Raw genomic sequence first — 22,663 nt, forward strand, 5'->3', positions numbered from 1 at the left:
TAAAAAAAACATTGGCCAATCTGCATCCATCACAAGTGCCAATTGGCTGGGCTTCAGGTTAGTCATTAAGTCCCACCCCCCGGGGTTTTCCCACGAGTTTGGTTGACGGGTATTGAAGAATCTGCGAATGAGGGGTTCTCTACAAGCATTTTCAAAACCGTGCTACTAGTCTCTCTGGCAGACGGTCTTCACTAGTTACCACAGCCACAAAGTCATAAAACCCACATATTTCTACAATGTATCTTCTTAAAAAGTGAATATAAACCTAGCCATAACCTTAACCACACTGCTAACCTTATGCCTAACCTTAAATGAAGACCAAAAGGCACATTTTCGTTTTCGTGAATTTTTACGGAATTGACCATTTTGACGTTGTGGCTGTGGTAACTAGTGATAACCCTGGCAGACCCTGTACACTAGATTACTGATAGGGGGCGCTGTGTTGAAGCCACTATGCCTCCATCTTGGCCTGATCTTAAAGTGATACCCTCTATATGCAATATTCCAGTCAAGGAAAAAGTAACATACCTTGGGATTACTATATATTTGGGGCGGCAGGGTAGCCTAGTGGTTAGAGCGTTGGGCTAGTAACCGAAAGGTTCAAATCCCCGAGCTGTCGAACAAGGCAGTTAACCCCCTGTTCCTAGGCTGTCATTGGAAATAAGAATTTGTTCTTAAAACTGACTTGCCTCGTTAAATAAAGATAAAATAAATAAATATAAGGATCAACATGAAAGATGCTTATTAAATTTCATACCTATTATTGAAAAAAACTAAAATAAATTGAACCAGAGGGATTTATCCTTGAAAGGTTGAGTATTGCTTTCTAAAGCTGAATGTATCTCCAGACTTACTTATGCAGCCCGGCCTCTACATGTTGACAACAAAATAGTTAAAGCTGTTGACCATATGCTTTTCAACTTCAGCTGTAAAAATCATACACATTATAATTTGGAAATCTGTCGTTATGAACACATAAGAATATGGTGATTTTCCTACTTTGAATAATACTTTTAAGATAAATTGTGCTAAACATTTCTTAAAGAATCCAATTTCATTTTGGAATTTCATCCCTCAATATAACTTATCCCGTTTTGGTGGCCTCAATTTTAAGTTACTTTGTAACTATAACATTGATAAGATTCCTACAAAATTATCTGCTTTTCATAGACAAGCATTCTTAGCGTGGTCGTTATTATATTAACACATTGCTTCCCCGCATAGGTATTCCATTTGAAACAATACGGATATTTTGTATAGAAACAAGTCTTCATTTTTTTAGAACAGGTTTTAGAACTGGTTTAATAATCATATCCTGCTGGTGAGTCAACTTTTTAATGCAGGATTGTTACTCAATTTTTCTTGTTACAATATCCCTGTAACACCTAGAGAGTTCACTATAGTCTTTGATGCTATTCCATCTGGAACTATCATGTTGTTTAGAGGTGTAACCAGACCTCACCTTCTTGACCTACCCTCGCTTAATCCAGTTGACTCTCCAATAGGAAACATTTGTTTCTGCTTACTCCCTCAGAACAACAGTTCTATACGTGCTTTATTTCAAATGGATATTGTATCCATTCCTTGTCACAATTTACTGGAATACATTTGTCAATAATATCTGTTGGAAAAAAGTCTGGTTATTACCACACAAATACCTGCTTGTTAACAAGGTCAAAGAGGTCTCTTTCAGAATAATCCATAAGTATTACCCTTCGAATCATTACCTGAAGAAACTCAAAAAAGACATTAACATTAACTGTACTTTTGTGTTGAGCATCCAGAAACAGTTTTGCATTTATTTTGGCATTGTCTACATGTAAATACATTTTGGAAAGTTATTCACAGTTTTATTGTCACGGCTGTCTAAGGGTGAGAGAGTGGACCAAGGCGCAGCGTGTGAAAAATACATCTTCTCTTTATTATAAAGAAGAAAAACGAAACAAAACAACAAATAGACGAACGTGAAGCTATATAAATGAACTAAGTGCACACATGCAACATAGAACATAGACACAGACAATTACCCACAAAACCCCAATGCCTATGACTGCCTTAAATATGGCTCTCAATCAGAGACAATGAACCACAGCTGCCTCTAATTGAGAACCAATCTAGGCAGCCATAGACATAACTAGACAACTACACTAGACACTACAAAAACACATACATTCCCCATGTCACACCCTGACCTAACTAAAAAACATAAAGAAAACAAAGAATACTAAGGCCAGGGCGTGACAGTACCCCCCCCCAAAGGTGCGGACTCCGACCGCACAAACTGACATAGAAAGGGGAGGGTCCGGGGTGGGCCCCATCATGGCGGCGGCTCGGGTGCGGGACGTGGCCCCCACTCCACCATTGTCAATACCCGCTTTGGTAGCCTCCTCCAAATGGCCACCCTCCAAATTAACCCCACTGGATTAGGGGGCAGCACCGGACTGAGGGGCAACACCGGAATGAGGGGCAGCTCCGGACTGAGGGGCGGCAGCTCCGGACTGAGGGGCGGCAGCTCCGGACTGGCTGACGGCTCTGGCTGGTCATGGCTGGCTGACGGCTCTGGCTGGTCATGGCTGGCTGACGGCTCTGGCTGGTCATGGCTGGCTGACGGCTCTGGCTGGTCCTGGCTGGCTGACGGCTCTGGCTGGTCATGGCTGGCTGACGGCTCTGGCTGGTCATGGCTGGCTGACGGCTCGGGCTGGTCATGGCTGGCTGACGGCTCGGGCTGGTCATGGCTGGCTGACGGCTCGGGCTGGTCATGGCTGGCGGAAGGCTCGGGCTGATCCTGTCTGGCGGAAGGCTCGGGCTGATCCTGTCTGGCGGAAGGCTCGGGCTGATCCTGTCTGGCGGAAGGCTCGGGCTGATCCTGTCTGGCGGAAGGCTCGGGCTGATCCTGTCTGGCGGACGGCTCTGGCTGCTCCTGTCTGGCGGACGGCTCTAGCGGCTCCTGTCTGGCGGACGGCTCTAGCGGCTCCTGTCTGGCGGACGGCTCTAGCGGCTCCTGTCTGGCGGACGGCTCTAGCGGCTCCTGTCTGGCGGACGGCTCTGAAGGCTCATGGCAGACGGGCGGCTTTGCAGGCTCATGGCAGACGGGCGGCTTTGAAGGCTCAGTCCAGACGGGCAGTTCATGCGGCGCTTGGCAGACGGACAGTTCAGACGGCGTTGGGCAGACGGGCAGTTCAGGCGCCGTTGGGCAGACGGGCAGTTCAGGCGCCGTTGGGCAGACGGGCAGTTCAGGCGCCGCTGGGCAGACGGGCAGTTCAGGCGCCGCTGGGCAGACGGGCAGTTCAGGCGCCGCTGGGCAGACGGCAGACTCTGGCCGGCTGAGACACACTGTAGGCCTGGTGCGTGGTGCCGGAACTGGAGGTACCGGGTTAAGGACACGCACGTTCAGGCTAGTGCGGGGAACAACAACAGGACGCACAGGACTCTGGGGACACACAGGAGGCTTGGTGCGTGGTGCCGGAACTGGTGGTACCGGGCTGGAGACACGCACCATAGGGCGAGTGCGTGGAGGAGGAACAGGGCTCTGGAGACACACTGGAAGCCTGGTGCGTGGTGTAGGCACTGGTGGTACTGGGCTGGAGCGGGGAGGTGGCGCCGGAAATACCGGACCGTGCAGGCGTACTGGCTCCCTTGAGCACTGAGCCTGCCCAACCTTACCTGGTTGTATGCTCCCCGTCGCCTGACCAGTGCGGGGAGGTGGAATAACCCGCACCGGGCTATGTAGGCGAACCGGGGACACCATGCGTAAGGCTGGTGCCATGTAAGCCGGCCCGAGGAGACGCACTGGTGGCCAGATGCGTTGGGCCGGCTTCATGACATCCGGCTCAACGCTCAATCTAGCCCGGCCGATACGTGGAGCTGGAATGTACCGAACCGGGCTATGCACGCGTACAGGAGACACCATGCGCTCTACTGCGTAACACGGTGTCTGCCCGTACTCTCGCTCTCCACGGTAAGTACAGGGAGTATGCGCAGGTCTCCTACCTGACTTCCTGACTCCTACCTGACTTAAGCCCCCCCCCAATAAATTTTTGGGTAGTACTCACGGGCTTCCAGCCTTGCCTCCGTGCTGCCTCCTCATATCGCCTCCTCTCGGCTTTCGCTGCCTCCAGCTCAGCTTTGGGGCGGCGATATTCTCCTGGTTGAGCCCAAGGTCCCTTACCATCCAATTCGTCCTCCCATGTCCAGAAATCCTGTGTAGGTGGGTCCTGTTGCCGCTTGACACGCCGCTTGGTCCGATTTGGGTGGGTAATTCTGTCACGGCTGTCTAAGGGTGAGAGAGTGGACCAAGGCGCAGCGTGTGAAAAATACATCTTCTCTTTATTATAAAGAAGAAAAACGAAACAAAACAACAAATAGACGAACGTGAAGCTATATAAATGAACTAAGTGCACACATGCAACATAGAACATAGACACAGACAATTACCCACAAAACCCCAATGCCTATGACTGCCTTAAATATGGCTCTCAATCAGAGACAATGAACCACAGCTGCCTCTAATTGAGAACCAATCTAGGCAGCCATAGACATAACTAGACAACTACACTAGACACTACAAAAACACATACATTCCCCATGTCACACCCTGACCTAACTAAAAAACATAAAGAAAACAAAGAATACTAAGGCCAGGGCGTGACATTTATAACTGTTAATATTCTTGATGACTTTGTTTTTTATGGGAGAATATGCTGCTCGGTTTCCTTAACTATAATAAGGATAATGAAAAACAATTTTATCTCATAAATCTAATTGTGCTAATGGCAAAATGTCATAATCATAAATGTAAATTCACTAATAAAAAAACACTCTTACGTGTTTTCTATAAGGAATTCGAGCAGTACATTAAGACCATTCTACATTCTTCTAATAAAAAAGCTGTTAAAACAATCAATATGTGCATCTTTTAAGGTCTTTGTATAATATTTAATTTGTTGTACCCCCTAGCATATGTTATCATTGTCTGTTTGTATACTTCTTGTATGTATACTGGTTTATCTGCAAACCCAAAAAATTATTATAAAAAAATCTTGGCCTGATCTTGGTACTCCCCCGCCATTGTGATCTACATCAATTTTTGCCAAATTTATTCTATTACAATCACCTTCATACATAGGTTTAAATTATATTGTGAGCTAAACACAAAAATTAAAAAACATATAAAAACATTTTCGTTAAAGTATCACCTTAGAGATTACTAATAATACTGTCACCACTACAACAACAAAATACTTAAATATGTAATTGTGTCCTTGAAAAGTTGAATTGAAATACTGTAGAATTACACATTCCGTTGGAGGACTGCTCCTACTGGGGAGTGCCAATATGGCCGACCAGGGGCTTCAAAGCCAATACAATGGCCAATACAAACCATCAGCAGTACAGGGTTTATATTCATAATTGATTGCCTCCCACATTAACAGTGCTGTTGACAGGTCTGGGATCCACTATAATGTGACTTGTACAGTGTACACAGATTAATGTCATTCAAACCAGGCATGTGTGTGTGTTGACATGCAAATTACTTGTTCTGAATGCAGAAGGATGTGCAAATATTGATAAAAGCAGCATGTGAATTCTTCATATTATATTTTGGAGAAATTATATTTCATTAATTGTACTCTGAATTGCTGTTTTACTTCAAATTAAAGCTGCAATATGTAACTTTTTGGGATTCTCTACATTATACTTGCTTGTTGCCACAAACTGAAATTAAGCAAACTATTAGAAATTTAGCAACCAGCAAATGGCAGAGAGATATCTGCATAGTGCATCTTTAAAATGTAATAGCCTACATTAACATTTCTCTGTAGGCAAGGTGACATAACAAGCCGTTCTTTCCCCACCATAGAGCACTGACACAATAGGACTAATGTAATCACTGTTAGTGATTCACTGATAAAATAAGAGTCATGTCACCGCTGAATCAACCCGTGCTATCAAACATACTGGCACTGCCAGTCGGTGTACAATAGGGTATATAAGAATACTGATGTACCAGTTCAAATACCTGACTGTTATTTGATAATTAGCCAGAAACAATAGGGTCACACAATGGTGCTTACTTAAAACAAGTGTCAGACCAGTTCCTTATCACAATGACTAATATGACTAATATGAAAAGAATGCTACCAAACAAGCTGCCTGTAGTAGCAGAGCAGGTCAGAAGTTGCTACTTATTGTGAATGGATAAAACAAGCTTGCCCACACTGTTTACATCATTGAGAACATCACATCCAACATGATCCATAATGTACATAAAAACATATAAATATCACAACTACCATTTTAAGGGAAATGCTACTAAAGAAGTTACATAAATTACAAACAGACATACACATGGCTGTAAACAATAATACTCCAGTATAGTTGACCTGCACTTGGTATCATCAGAATGTAAGCCTGGGTTCCCGCTGTGTCATCTCCTCCACCTCTTCTGGGCTGAGCTCATTACCTCTCAACCTAGAAAGAAAACAATTATTCTCTTAACTCTAATTTACAGTCTTTGGATTAGAGACCTTCTTAAGTGATTTGAGATCCATTCTTCACGTGTATGGGGAGGTATAGGAGACTACAACATACTGTACTGTATGTATAGGACATAACACTTTGTAAATTACATTTCTCAGCCAGTATATAACTGTCTAAATGATTAAAGCATAATGTTAACATACCACACTGCCTTCACACTAGTGTTGCTTTCAAGAGCCAGTATTAGACACTCCACACCTGTTCTTGTGATGCAGTTTTTGGTTAACCTGTGGAGGGCATGAGAGAGCAGAGTGAAAAATGTGTTTAGCACAACCACAACTTTCAAAATGTCAGTTGAGGCAAAACGGAACGTGGGTAGCTGCAAAGTCCTTTTCAGTATTCAGGATGTGCTATCAATATACTCACCACAGCTCCTCAAGCGTACTGTTCTTGATGAGTGGGGCAAGAGCACATGCTCCTGCACTGCCAACACCATTGTCTACCAGGCTGCCATGAAACATACATCTGACAGTAAGATTTATTCCTATGTTGAAGTATTTGAATGATAACAGGGCTGTCTGGACATATAGTTGCCCATGATAGTATGGATGTGTTAGTAATGTTCATGGTTCAACCTATCACTAGTCTAACATTACCTGAGCCACACCAAGGTTTGGCTGTCCTTTAGAGCATTGGCAATGGCCTCTGCACCTTTATCACCTATTTTATTTCCCCAAAGCCTAAAAAACGAAGAGATTATTAAAATTGTAAATCAGATATTACAGCATTGTGATAGGCATAAAAACAACTTTGTCATTCTCAGAGAGATAGGGTAGTCTGCTTCCTACCCCAAGAACTGTAGTGACCGATTGAACATCTGCATATTTGACATAGAACGTTTACAGCCACCATATCCTAGCTATAGGTCACCTGACAGTGGAAAATAGATTTGGACATACTCACGCAATCTTCTGAAAACACTCACACTGGATGCCTTTTTCAATCAATTTACAGATTCCCTCATCTGATATGTTATTGTGTCTCAGGCTGAGGGAGTGAAATAAAAAATAATCGTATTATTAGGCCTTAGTTTAGTGTCCTGTGTGTTATGTTACTGGCACAAGGTAACATGTTTATGCTAAAATAATCCCATAGTGAATGTCATAGTAAATAGCATGGTAAAGCTTTCCACACTTACTATACAGAGTGGCAGACATGCAGGCAAGGCAGCAGCTGCTCCACCCCAACGTCTCCTACGTAGTTGTAGTCTAGCTGGAGCCCCACAGGGTTCCTAAGGTGCTGGAGCAAGTAGGCCAGTGCAGTACACTCCAAAGGGCCTATGTTACAATAGGTCAGCTTCAGGTGTTCCACCTCTAGCTTAGCCATAGTGTCTCTGGCGATCCTGCTGTCCTGCATCTCATGGATGCACTTGATGAGCCACACGAAGCCCGGCATGGCGTGCATGCTCTTCTCCCCCTCCACGGGCCGAGGGATGGATTTAAAGTGCTTCTGCATGCCTTTGGCCAGTCACCACCTGCTTGGACTTCCTGTCCAGAGTGGGCCCAGGGCAGGAGAGGAGCAGCAGGCTACGGTGGCGCTGAGACAAGAGCCCAGACACAAAAGTAGCTGTTATCTGGAGGTTTGGGGTCTCTGCTGCCGTATTGGCCTCCTTCAAGGCCCCTTGTTGGGTCAAGCAGTGCCCCAGACATGCCCTGTGAAAGCCAGACTGTTGCTGCCTGTCCTGGGGCTGAAAGAGCTTAGGGATGGTGGAGCGGTCCGAGTTATTGTTCAGGACAACGTAGAGAGCAGCAAAGAAGCACTGCATGGTAATGTGCAGGAACTGGTAGTGTTTGCAGTTAGTGGAGGAGGAGAGGTCTTTACTACGTATGAGGAGCCCCATGCAGATATCTTCCTCGGCCACACAACACTTCTGTAGCCCTGTGCCTGTGAAGATGTAACAAGAGGCCCCCAGGCCCTCCATGGCTAGCTGCCCCAGATGCAGGGCAGTATCCTGGTGCTCCTGCACCCATCCTATCCCCATGGTGTTCCTCTGAGAGGCCCGGCGCTGGAAGAAGTGCTGCAGGATCATGAGGTAAACATCTGTGATGGTCTGGGGACTGCCCTCTCCCTCTCCACAGCCCAGCAGCTCCTTATAACACTTGGACACAATCTAGCAGAAAACAGGGATGTGACACAGGCCCAGTAGAGCTGTGTTGCTTCGTAGAGATTCCAGGACCCTGGTGGCCAATGTCGGGTTGCGATGATGCTTCCTCACGAAGCAGTCGATCCCGCCGAGCGAGAAGCCTTTCAAGAGGACTTCCTTGCGAATGTACCGCTTCAGGGCAGGACCCACTGCCTCCGGCCGGCTGGTCACCACCTTAGGATGGGGATAAACTTTATTGTCCCTGAGGAGAAAATTGTCTTGATACAGGAACTGCTTTATGCAAAATAAACACTATACACACTAAGCACAGTCGACACATACATTACGCATAAAAATCCTACACATCTCATTTAGCCGTATACATAAAACATACCTTCCTCACCCCCTTCATGAGGGATCAGCAGCAAGTTGAAGAGCAGGGTGGAGGCGGGGGCACACTGGGTGGGGCAGCAGTGCCTCTGCTCTGAGTCTGAGAAGCTCTGCATGAACTCATCCAGGCCGTCGAAGGTGAAGAGGATGAGGTGCGGATGGTCCAGGATGAACTGGAAGATTCGGTCCTGGTCCCCGTCCGGCCAGCAGCAGTGAAGGAACAGCAGCTCTCTGAGAGACAGCTCCCTCTGCTCCGAGCTCAGCCTGCGGCAGCTGAAGGGAAAGAGGAGGAAGAAATCATGTAGAGCCGCCCCCCTGGCCCAAAGGAGGTGTAGCCTCTGGAGAAGGGTGCTCTTCCCACTGCCTGCCTCCCCAGAGACTAGCACAGTGTCAGCCTCCTGGTTCAGGGTGCCCACCAGGCCCACCATGTCCTCCAGCCCCAGAGCACCAGTCTGGGGCTGGGCCTCACTGCCACCCTGGGCAAGCTCCAGCTGACCCTCTGTGACCCTCTTTGTCTTCTAGAGACAGACTGCTGGTTCCTCCAAACGTGCTGAGGAAATGTGACTGGGCCGACAGTGCTGTGCAGCTTCTTCTGATAGGACAAGCACTCTGCAGCAACACACAAATAATACGAATGATTGAAATACACAGGACATCATAGCAAACAATACAATATCTAACAAGTATTAGTGTAACATCTATGTATTAGTGCTATATGCAAATGTCTTGCAAGTAGCCGTGTGACTTTTAGTGTTGTGATATAATACAATACCTTTGGGAGGAGCCTCTTGGTTAGATGGTGAGGGATGGTCTTCTGTTTGCTGAAAGTATTGCAGTAGTGTCAGGACCCGGTTGCGAACTCGGGTCTCTGGTGTGAGAAACAGTCACTTAGCAAACTGAGCCACTAATAGTTGGCAGAACCCAGAAGATGAGGCAGACACAGCAGTACTTGAGACTGTGTTTTAATAAAGAAAAAAGGAAAGTTCTTCAGGCAAAAATATAAATCCACAACGTCAAAAGTAATACCAAGAGAAAAAGGTAATCCTCCAAGTCAAAAGGTAAATCCACAAGGTGGTAGGTACAGCAGGAAAAAGCCTCAAAAGATAATCAAAAATAAATAAACGAGAACAAAAACAGAGTACCACAAGAGAATCCAACTGGAGTAACAAATGTACACAGCATTGCTGGGGCTGGGTGCTAACATTCAAACACAGATCAAAGAACTGAGGAAAACTAAGGGTTTAAATACATTCAAGGGAAACGAGGCACAGGCGCAAATAATAACTGGAAACAAGGGAAAACAAAAGGGTCAAAAAAGCACAATGGGGGCATCTAGTGGCCAAAACCGGAACAATCCTGGCCAAATCCTGACAAGTAGGACCTTTGTTGCAGGCTCCCCCCTTGATCTGACCTGGTAGAAGCCTTGCCTACATGACAAAGAAGTCAGTTAATTCACATTCACCCATACTATCTGAACCTAAATAACATGTCTAATTACAAAAAACTCTAAGGACAGCATGACCTGTTTGGATGTGCAAACATGAACTTAATTCCAAGAGGGACAGGGAAGTTGTGTAATATCATTGTACTCTACATCATACCAGGCATGTAGACATAAATAAAGCTTTTATACTGGTCTCAGGGTGCGGTTGGTTACCTGTTGTGAGGGGGTGTACACAAGTAGCTGCACTTCATCGCAATCAGATGGTGTAAAGCTGCCCGTATCCAGCAGGACCTCCAGAGCTCCTTCAATAGGGTCCCTTAGCCTCCTCACCAGACCAGGCCTGTCTGTCTGGAGGGTCTGGATAGCTGTACCATGTGGTTATTTTGTACCTTCTCTAGTATCTTCTAGATCGGCAGTATGACAGTTTCCAAAAGATAGGCCAGCTCGTTGGGCCTCAGGGAGGACCTGGTTGAAAGCAATAAAATTAAATAAAAATGTAATGATCTGTATCTATGTAATGACCTGTATCTATGTAATGATCTGTATCTATGTAATGATCTGTATCTATGTAATGATCTGTATCTTTGTAATGATCTGTATCTATGTAATGATCTGTATCTATGTAATGATTTGTATCTATGCAATGATTTGAATCTATGTAATGATCTGTATCTATGTAATGATCTGTATCTATGTAATGATTTGTATCTATGTAATGATTTGTATCTATGTAATGATCAGCAGGTCGAGGGTTAGAAGCAGCCAGGGTGTGGCTGTCTGATGCCCGGAAAAGAAGGCAAGAAGGCAAGTGTAAAGAAAGAAGAAGATAGTGATAAAAAGATAGAGAGAGACAGAGAGAACAAGATAGAGAGAGACAGAGAGAACAAGATAGAGAGAGACAGAGATAACAAGATAGAGAGAGACAGAGAGAACAAGATAGAGAGAGACAGAGAGAACAAGATAGAGAGAGACAGAGAGAACAAGATAGAGAGAGACAGAGAGAGCAAGATAGAGAGATACAGAGAGAACAAGATAGAGAGAGACAGAGAGAACAAGATAGAGAGAGACAGAGAGAACAAGATAGAGAGAGACAGAGAGAGCAAGATAGAGAGAGACAGAGAGAACAAGATAGAGAGACAGAGAGAACAAGATAGAGAGAGACAGAGAGAACAAGATAGAGAGAGACAGAGAGAGCAAGATAGAGACAGAGACAGAGACAACGAGAGCGAGAGCAGAGAGAAAGTTTCAAGCTAGACACAGGGATACCGGAGATGTTATGGTTAAAAGGAGTGACAGATGTGGGATTTATTAAAGGAGTTTTACCTGTAACTGTTACTCCTAAATTATTTTATTGACGTTATTGAAGGCAGTATTTATTGAAACCAGAAGTAATAGCAGGGGTTATACCTATGTTTAATTAAATAATGGATAATGATGTTATTATTGGAGGAGAAGATGTTTTTTGAAACTTGTCCATGTTTTCAGTCCGAAAGGCTCCACTCTTAGTGGGATAGAGAATGGTGCTGGACTTATAAGGAGTAAATAGAAGTATTATTTTAAGAGTTTCTTGTGTCCCTGATTCTAGTACTCTCCTAAATCTGGTAAAATTAGATAGTAGATTTTTCTCTGTGATTGATTTGGTAAATTCGTTTTTCTTACATTTTAGTTCACCCAGATAGTTAATGGTGGTTTGGATTCCGAGTTTTATTCTCCTTTAGGTAGTTAGCTGTTGTTTTATGTAGAGGATATTTTTGTGAGAAATTTAACACAACAAGGCTGTAAAATTTATATTATAGTATTATTATATATTTTTTAGTTGAATAAGGTTATAAAGTTAGCAAGAATAAATTGTAATTATGGTAGACTTATGTTAAGTATTTAGGACATATTTTAAGCCAACAGGGCAGTGAAATAGATAGAGATAGAAAAACAGTGATTTTATAAGCGTTAAAATTATTTATGAAAGAAATATGTTGCAGTTCTTAGGGATGGCAAATTACTGTAGATAATGGATCCCATACTATGCAACATATATTAAAGTATTGATGGGACTGATTTAAGTTTAACCCATGTTATTGTTGGATAAATTACAGTGGACTCCCGAAGGAGAGATTTCATTGGTACAGATAAAACATATGCTATGTTTAGCATTCGTTTATGGGAAAGAAAAGACACGTAAGAAAGAGAAAGAGCGTCAGACAGATAGTAGGAAAGGCAGACGGAGAAGGGCTCCCCCGCACCTATGCTGAGACCTTGATGGTTTGGGAGTAGTAGGAAGAGGAGGGGGGGCCAGGAGGAGAGCAAGATAGAGAGCAGAAGGCAAAGAGAAAGAAAAGCAAAAGAAAAGCCATGGAGATTCAGAATGGATGGAGGAGGAGGATGGAGAGAGTGGCCAGTACCCTATGATAGCATTGCCAAACCCACGGGCTGGGGATGATGGGCCACCGGTCACTCTGGATGTATACAGGGCATGGACACAGAGAGATGTGGTCCGAGCCAAAGAGGGTGTAGTGCATCCTAAGACAGGTATAGAAGGGTTCAGAAGAGATCTGGGAGGTCTAGCAGCCAGCTTTAAGCTAGAAACAGGGGAGATTGAGAGAGCAGTAAGACAGCTGGTGGAGAAGGACTGGGCAGCGGTCTGGGGACAGTGGGTACCTGGACATAATGATTTGGTGGTATTGCCCTGGGCAGCAGATGGGCCGTATGTCAACAGAATAACACAGCTGTGTAATAATCTGAGGGAACACTATCACCGACATACCGATTTTCCCAAGGTCCACGAATGTAAGCAGGGAGACAGTGAGACCATAAGTCAGTACCTAGAGAAGCTGAAAGATGTATTCAATGCCAACAGTGGGTTAATAGAGCCACCGGTAGCCCAGGGGAACAATACAGCATATCACCAGCTACTGAAAATAGCTTTCCTCAGTGGAATGCGCCCAGAGATAAGTCATACCATGAATAAGACTCTAGTAGGGTGGGGAAGAGCAACTCTAGCAGAGGTAAAGAGATATGCCGTTCACTATGAGCAGCATGGGAAAAACGACAGAACTAAAAAAGAACAGAAGGGAGTAGAGTACCTGATAGCAACCCTAGGGGAAATAGCGGGGAGGAGCAGAGACTGTAGACAGAAGAGGAAAAACAGGGAAACGCAATGACAGAGACGGAGAGGATCTGTGTTTTAATTGTGATAAAACAGGACACCTGCTATGAGAGTGTAAGGCTCTCCTGAGAAATGAGGGACAGAGATAATACCGTGATAGACAGAAAAGACAGAATAAGAATAGGAGGAGACAGGAAGACTCCGAGTAGGAGAGAGAGAGCAAGGACTTATTGGATCTAGACTGTGAAGTGTTTGAATTGGCTTAGCTTTAGGATATTATTTCGTGGAAAGACTGTCTGCCCCATTAGTTTTAAAAATATGAAAAGTTAGGAGGGCAGGCAGGTATTTTAGTTTTTATTTTATGTTTATGTTTAGTAAGTTGCTAGGAAGAGATATGATGATTTTGTTGAACGTAGTTGTTACCCCAACTGAAAGGGGGATGAAAGCTTAGGTGGTTTCAGGAACTAAGGTGTTAGACACTGAACCATTGCCCAGAAATGATTCTACACAGCAGGCCGAAATAGTAGCATTGACTAGAGCCTGCGAAATAAGAAAGGAGAGAAAGGTTACTATTTACACAGACAGCGCATATGCATTTAAAACCATACAAAGCAGCACAGATAAATCTTAAAGAAGATAGGACAATTGACAGAGAATTGTTACAGGATAGCCAAGAATGAACACCCCAGATGTGGAAAAAGAAAAGGGTAATTCTATGAGATAATGTCTGGTATAAGGATCATTTATTTATTTTTATTAAAGTTACTGTTTAGATATGCAGTAATATTGACACATGGGTAAAGCCATGTGTCAACAGGGGGATGGTAGAGCAGGTTAGGAAACATTTTGTGGCCTATCGGGCCTATGGTATAACTAACTACTTGGGGAAAAAATTAAAGATTTGTTCACGATGTGTTATCTGTGCACAGAATAATCATCAAGGTAGAGTAAGAGCACCACTGGGGGAATACCCCCCAGGTAGAATATCCATTCCAACAATTGGAAATGGACTTCATTGAACTATCTTGAAGTGAGGGAAAGAAGTGGTGTTTAATAATAGATAAATATATTAAATGGGTAGAAGCGTTCCCAACTTACTTGGCGGACACGATTATGGTAGCTAAAATATTAGGTCCAGATATTATCCCTAGAGTTGGTTTACTAGGATCTATTTCTTTAAACAACCGATTACATTTTAGCTAATCAGGTAGACCATATAGAATTCCCGAATTGGGTGGACCAGAGCAAGCAGATATAGAAATAGAACATACCCTAGCAGAACACATGAGAATGTTGTTTGTTAACCACACCCGTATGTCAAAGCTTTTGTGTCCTAAAGGCGAGTTAAAGAAGAAGGTGATTCCCTCGATCCAACCGGGAGACTGGGTGTGGATTCAATCCTTGAGGATAAAAGACTGGAAGCAGCCCCGTTGGGAAGGCCCATACCATACCACTGTTAACCATCGCCTTTGCCATTAGAATAGCGGAGAGAGCTACTTAGGTCCACGTTACCCACTGCAAAAAGATAGGAACACATACAAACATTGCTGAACACACACAGAGTTAGGGGGCAGAACCGAGTACCAATAGGGTCCGGGGGTTACCCCCCTAACAAAGATTCCCTTTCCTGACCTATCATCACTGTGTGTGCTCATAGAGGTGTGAGTATGGGGTGGTTCCTAGCAGACCGACTAAGGGCAGGAGAGGGTTGGCGGTTTTTGGGAATATTAGGGACTCTGAGCTGCATCATAGTCTTGGTAATCTTTCTGATACATCCAGATCCACCACCTTCCGGTACTAATTATACGACGCCGTTGTCATTGATAAGAAGTAAAAGACAAACTATTTAACACACTGACCATCAAGGACGAGTGACTTACAGAATAGGAGTCAAAGAAGGTCAAGATGTAGGATTTAAGGTAAACATTAAACAATTCCCTAGGAAAGCAGACAACTGTACAGGGATTGGGATGGCCAGATTGAGATACTCGGCCAACCCACCTCGGTTCACTTTAACTCCTGGTGAGTACCAGTGTTATAGACACAAGAATGGCACCAGGAATTTATGAGATTTTAATGGATGTAAGTCTGATAGTTAATGTGACTGACTTTGGAAGCACAGGAGAAAATTCTTAACCTCACAGCACCTATAACTGATGTATGGTTGGCTTGTACCAGCAAAGGACGCATACGACAGAAACTACCAAAAGGGTGGTTAGGTACTTGCGCCCCGGTGCTATTGGTCCAACCAGTTAGAGTTAGTCATCAGAGGCCAGTCATAGGAGGCCAAAGTAGGCACAGGAGGAGTTTTGACCAGGATGGGAGTAGCCCGGTCTAGATGAATGCTATTGGCATCCCCAGGGGAGTTCCAGATGAATACAAAGCTATGAATCAAATAGGTGAAGGCTTTACCACTACGTTATTTTGGTGGTTGACAATAAATAAAAATGTGGATTGGATTAATTACATCTATTATAATCAACAGAAATTCATGAATGACACCGGGGATGCAGTTATCTGACCAATTATCCGCCACCTCCCTCATGACCTGGCAAAATAGGCTGGCTCTCGATATGTTATTGGCAGAAAAGGGCGGGGTATGTAGAATGATAGGGGTTCATTGCTGCACGTTTATTCCTAACAACACATCACCAGATGGGACAGTTACAAGAGCTCTAGCAGGGTTAACGGCTCTAAGTGAAGAATGGGCTGAGAACTCAGGGGTTAATACATCTGTGACAGGGTGGTTCGATGAAATGTTTGGTAAATGGAAAACTATAGTAGCTACCATTTTGGGGGATGCTATTGTTTGTATGGGTATGCTCGTATTATGTGGTTGTTGTCTTATTCCCTGTGTTCGAGGCTTGGTGAGCAAGGCGTTGGTGAATGCAGTGACTCAGCAGATGTTGAGGTACGGACCTATTCCAGACTCCGACCAATGGGATGAGGCCTGGTGGACACTGATGATCCCTTCGATGCCGATAATTTACAATTAGAAAAAACTTAGTTCTAACGTGTGAAGGTTATAGTGGAAATCTCAAAAGGAAGAGTTATAACTGGAAGTAGAAATATAAATATACCCAGGTGAGGTGAAATAGACGTTGTAAATACATTTATGGGTGTGATGATGTGATTTTTTTAATAAACAAATGTTGTATCAAGATGTAATATTTAGTCAAAGGGTGGATTGATAGAATAATTTGTATGTTTAAGATAATGACTAAAGTATTCCACCCTGAAACCATATAATTGTATGGAATATGTTAGAGTCATAATTCAATAATGTGTGTGACTAGGCCATTGTGTTACTATTTTGCAATATGAGCTGGGTATAGTTGAGACATCCAAGGCCAACTGAACTGTCGACTTGTGAGAACTCTGAAACCAATAACAGGAAAGAGGCCTCCCCAACCTAGGTAGGGGAGTAACTGTTAGAAAGGGCTAGGCTTGCAGAAGATAATGAGAAACTATGTGTTAGTATTGTTGAAAAATACAGCCCACCTAAAGAGAGGTGGAGTTTCTACTGATGTGAGTTCATGTGTGTGTGTGTGTGTGTGTGTGTGTGTGTGTGTGTGTGTGTGTGTGTGTGTGTGTGTGTGTGTGTGTGTGTGTGTGTGTGTGTGTGTGTGTGTGTGTGTGTGTGTGTGTGTGTTATAAAAAGATTGTGTTCTCATTTTGAAGTGAGAGCGCTCTCTGAATAAAGTATTGATCTATTGCAGAATCTGAGATTTTGTCTAATTCTTTATTAACCGGAGATTTACGACCTCTGGGGAATAGACAAAGCTTGAGTGATAGTTGAGTTCAACCATTGGGATAAAAATTCTCATGACAGTCTATAAACCAGATAAAGTCAAACAAGTTTAGAGAAGGCAAAGAGATAGCTAAGGGTTGTGATTGCACAATTGTCATACATTGAATTTTGCAGAGAGCATGTGAGAAATAGGTGAATCCAAAACGTGATGATAAGCCTCAAAGGCAACCGTGACACCTGCATTCAACTTTGCATCTGTAAAATAAAAATCCTTTATGCTGAATAGACCATGGATAAAATTGTAACTTGCGTTTCAGCGGGAGATTTGTCTGATTTCTTCGAGATCATCACCTGTCTACTCGAGTCCTGCGAAACAGAATGGTCCACTCAAATGGAACAGGCTGAAATCCGTCAACTCCTGTCTCACTTCCTCATTCCACAATTCCTCATTCCTCATGCCGCTAGATTTCCCGCTGTAAATTATGGCTTTTTCCTAAACCATTTAATAACGAATCTATAAACATATTAACTTATTGTTTCAACGTGAAGCATTTGCAAGTTCTCTGAAAGTATTGTATTACTGAGAGCTATTGAATTATGAGAAACTACATGTGCATGTACCTTTTATCTAAAGGGAAAGTGAAAGTGACATGTCAATGAAACGTTTAGAATTTGTTTAAATCCTGGCTCTTTATTCCAATGATTTAATGTCCCTTCTAATAGGTCTCAGTCAGTGGCGACTCGTTGTTCATGGCAGGTGGGGCAGAGACACACATTATTAGCAAAAAAATACAATAAAAATAAATAAATGTTATTTTGGTGTCACATATCAGTTTGAAAACAATGTAAAAATATATATATATCATTGAGTTAATAAAGCTGCACACAAACATGGTCTCATTTTTGTTTTCTTGAGTAAGGCAGCTCCAAAATACAGTGTTTCAGCCTAGCTCAGTGCTTTCTGTGGTGGTGGGGCAAGCCAGTAGAAAATACGTAGTGTTTAAGGGTAGTGCCAGAAAATTCTAGCCCCTTGGGTGCTGCCATAGACTTACATTAGAAGTGCCCATACAATAAGGCTCAAGGTCATTGGCCACAGATAAAATGATGTGAAATCACTTTATATGTACAGTAGCTTTGATTGAACTGATCATGTCAACATCATACTTTCAAAATCTTAGCTAGCAGTCATCATCATGAATTAAGTCGACAATCTACTGGTAAATCCTTTTGAATCTTTGTCATATGAAGAGAAATAATGAAGAGAAATTATAGATAAAACGTATTGGTGCTCATCGGCCATTGGACATAAACATTACACAACAAGTTGGAAATCACAAATTCAACAATGAGTGGTTTGGAAGGAATCAGTGGCGGTGGCTAACTGCAAGCATTGCAAAGCAATCACTATCCTGCTATTCAGTGGAGTGGCAGTGTCGTCCCAAATCTGGGATTAAGGGGCTCTTTTCCAAGTTTAAAATGATTAACATTCAACATTGGCTATGCTGTCAATGAAGCATGATTTGTGCTGCGCTCAAAACAACTGTTAACTCGGAACTGCAAAACTTGACTTCAGTGAGTTCAAGACAACTGGGAAATCAGGAATAAACGAGATCCGACTGGGAAAATACGTTTTGAATGGTCATCCAACTCGGAAATGTAAATCTGTTCTCTTTCGAGAGCTACGACCTGAAGATCAATTAAATCATCATGATTCAAAAACAAATATTTTTCAGAGTTCCCAGTTGTTTTGAAAGCGCCATAAATCCAGAGAATGCCAGACTTTGATGACAACATTTTCCCACAAAGGACCACCGCGCCACTTTCCTGTTCAAGTGAGCACAGTACAACAAGGTGAGTCCAAAAATGAATTGTATGCTGCTGCATAAATGCTGTAATATTCCAGGGAGATATGTCTATTGTAACTAAGAAAGTAATAATAAGTGTATGTTGTGTAGTAACATGTTAGTAGGCCATATGCCTCACCCTAATAATTTGGCATATTGACCTCTCTTAATTGTGCCTACTGTTCTGACTTGGTGGTGCACATGTAGCCTATAACCTGTTTTAGAGAAATGTAATCATTGAATATTGTAAGAGCTTTCATTGTCAGCTTATATGCCCCCTTTATTTATCCTACAGATCTGACTTGGTGTACAGGGCGAACACTGTAAGAGCGGCACATGTTCTGAATTTCAAAAGTGCTAAACAAATAGTTATATTGACTACGTCCATCCTAGCTTGCTCATTAATGTCTTAATCCCCTCATGCCATAGTTTGTACATCTCAATTGTCATTAGAAACCACATTTGTTTAAAACTTATTGTGAATAGGGGGGCGCTGTTTTCACTTTGGGAAAAAATTGTGCCCAAATTAAACAGCCTCGTACTCTGTTCTAGATCATACAATATGCATATTATTATTACTATTCGATAGAAAACACTCTGAAGTTTCTAAAACTGTTTGAATTATATCTGTGAGTAAAACAGAACTCATTTGGCAGCAAATTTCCATACAGGAAGTGAAAAATCTGAAAACGAGGGTCTGTGTCAGGGCTTGCCTATTCAACTGGTTTTTATTTATCGATCTGTATGCACTTCATACGCCTTCCACTAGATGTCAACAGGCAGTAGAAGGTTGAATGGGGTGTCTAGCTAGATGTGAGGCCGAATAAGAGCTTTTGGAGTGGCAGGTCAGCTCTTTTGTCAGTTTTCGACGGCGCGCGAGGGAGCTCCACGTTGTCTTCTGAAAAGCGTTCGGTATACACGGCGAATTGCTCCGGCTCTGATTTTATTTGATACATATGAGAAAAACATCATAAAGTAGGATTTTTCAACCGAGTTTGATCAGTTTATTCAACGTTTATTGGTAATTTTGGAATTTTTTGTTCCATGCGCAAACATTTCTTGGACACGTGAGCTCCACAATGCTAGCCAAAGTTGCTAATTCGACAGAAGAAATGGACATTCTAAAACCAAACAACGATTTATTCTGGAAATAGGACTCCTTGCACTACATTCTGATGGAAGATCAAGAAAGGTAAGAGATTATTTATGATTTTATTTCGTATTTTTGTGGTAAATGTTGGCTCCAACAAGGCGGAGAATATGTGAGCGCTGTCTCACAATACTGCATGCTGTATGTTCTACTAAAGTTATTTTTTTAAATCTAACACAGCGGTTGCATTAAGAACCAGTGTATCTTTCATTTGCTGTACATCATGTATTTTTTAGTAAAGTTTATGATGAGTTCTTTGATTAGATTAGGTGACTGTCCAAAATATCTCCGGAGATTTTGGTGAATTGTTGCTACGTATTCACAATGTATAACCACAATTTGCAGCTCTAAATATGCACATTTTCGAACAAAACATAAATGTATTGTATAACATGATGTTATAAGACTGTCATCTGATGAAGTTGTTCAAGGTTAGTGATTAATTTTATCTCTATTTTGTCGTTTTTGTGAAAGCTATTTTGGCGGGGAGTAAATGGCGTTGTGTGTTTGGCTATTGTAGTGAGCTAATAGAAATATATATTGTGTTTTCGCTGTAAAACACTTAAAAAATCGGAAATATTGGCTGGATTCACAAGATGTTTATCTTTCATTTGCTGTACACCATGTATTTATGTATTTCACGTTGCTCTCTGTAATTTTCTGGCTGCTTTGGTGCTATTTGTGATGGTGGCTGCAATGTAAAACTATGATTTATACCTCAAATATGCACATTTTCGAACAAAACATAAATGTATTGTATAACATGATGTTATAAGACTGTCATCTGATGAAGTTGTTCAAGGTTAGTGATTACTTTTATCTCTATTTCTGGGTTTTGTGAAAGCTACCTATGCGGTGGAAACATGGTGAAAACATGCCGTTGTGTGTTTGGCTATTGTGGTTAGCTAATATAAATAAATATTGTGTTTTCGCTGTAAAACATTTTAAAAATAGGAAATGATGGCTGGATTCACAAGATGTTTATCTTTCATTTGCTGTATTGGACTTGTGATTTCATGAAATTATATTATATGATATCCCTGTCCCGTTAGGCTAGGCTATGCTAGTCAGCTTTTTTGATGAGGAGGATCCCGGATCCGGGAGAGAGAAGCGGTAGAGCTTTGCAAGTCAGCCATATTAGCACTTTTTTATTTTGAAAGGCACTAAATGAGGCTGAATAAACTGTTTTGCTGCCAGACCAGGCTCCGCTGATAGCCAGGTGTAGAAAAGATTTTGGGACAGCTTTATGTAGGCCCTAACAGTTTGTGGGCACCGTTTGTCACCGTTATAGTGCACTTAATGTATTGTTTAGTGTTGTGTTGTGTAGTGACTTTTTGTTATTTTTTGGCCTACCAAGATTTACATTCTAAAATTGCCACAGCTCTCAGTTAACAGTAAAACAAACAGTAAACCTCTGTTTCTGACAGAGGCATAATAATGAAGACTAGTTTATCTGATCAATTTCGTATCAATGTGGCAATATTAGGGGGATGTCTATAGCTTTATAAGAGTACAAAATGTATCCGATTACAATAATTATAACCATTGGGGTATTTGTAGGTTTAGTTGAGGTTTAGAGTTTAGTGAATAATTTGCCACAAATATAATGCTTTTAGTTTTCTAAACATTAAGGACTAACTTATTTCTTGCCATGTCACGGTAGTCCTCCTCCTCTTCATCCGAAGAGGAGGAGCATGGATTGAACCAAGGCGCAGCGTTGTGAAATGACATGATTTATTAAACAAGACGAAAAAACGAACTACACTTGAATAATTAACAAAACAAATAAACGATGTAGACAGACCTGGACGAACTTACATGAAACACGAAGAACGCAATAACAGGAAAACTGACTACACAAAAACCGAACGAACAAACATACCGAAAACAGTCCCGTGTGGCGTAACATACAGACACTGACACAGGAGACAACCACCCACAACAAACAGTGTGAAAACACCTACCTTAATATGACTCTCAATCAGAGGAAATGAAAAACACCTGCCTCTAATTGAGAGCCATATTAGGTACCCATTAACCAACATAGAAACAGAAAACATAGACTGCCCACCCAAACTCACGTCCTGACCAACTAACACATACAAAAACTAACAGAAAACAGGTCAGGAACGTGACATGCCACCCATTCTGAAACTGACTGCAGCTATTTGTTAAGTGTTGCAGTGATTTCACTTGCTGTGGTAGCTGATGGCATGATTTGTGTTAATGTTTACAAAGCACTTATCAAGGAGCGTGCCCCTCCACAACAACCCAGTGGCATACTGAAAAGGTCTTCACTGCTGACCTATGTGGGTGGAAGTCACACATTTTCAAATAAAAGAAGCAAGCTATAAATCA

At 42.5% G+C, this 22,663-nt stretch overlaps 1 pseudogene; it reads right to left on the bottom strand.

Annotated features, from left to right (window-relative positions):
- Positions 1-6,296: 6,296 nt before the first annotated feature.
- Positions 6,297-10,937, bottom strand: LOC120024792 (annotated as a pseudogene).
- Between the last annotated feature and the right edge of the window lie 11,726 nt (positions 10,938-22,663).

This window comes from Salvelinus namaycush, chromosome 30 (assembly GCF_016432855.1).
Source record: "Salvelinus namaycush isolate Seneca chromosome 30, SaNama_1.0, whole genome shotgun sequence".
NCBI lineage: Eukaryota > Metazoa > Chordata > Actinopteri > Salmoniformes > Salmonidae > Salvelinus > Salvelinus namaycush.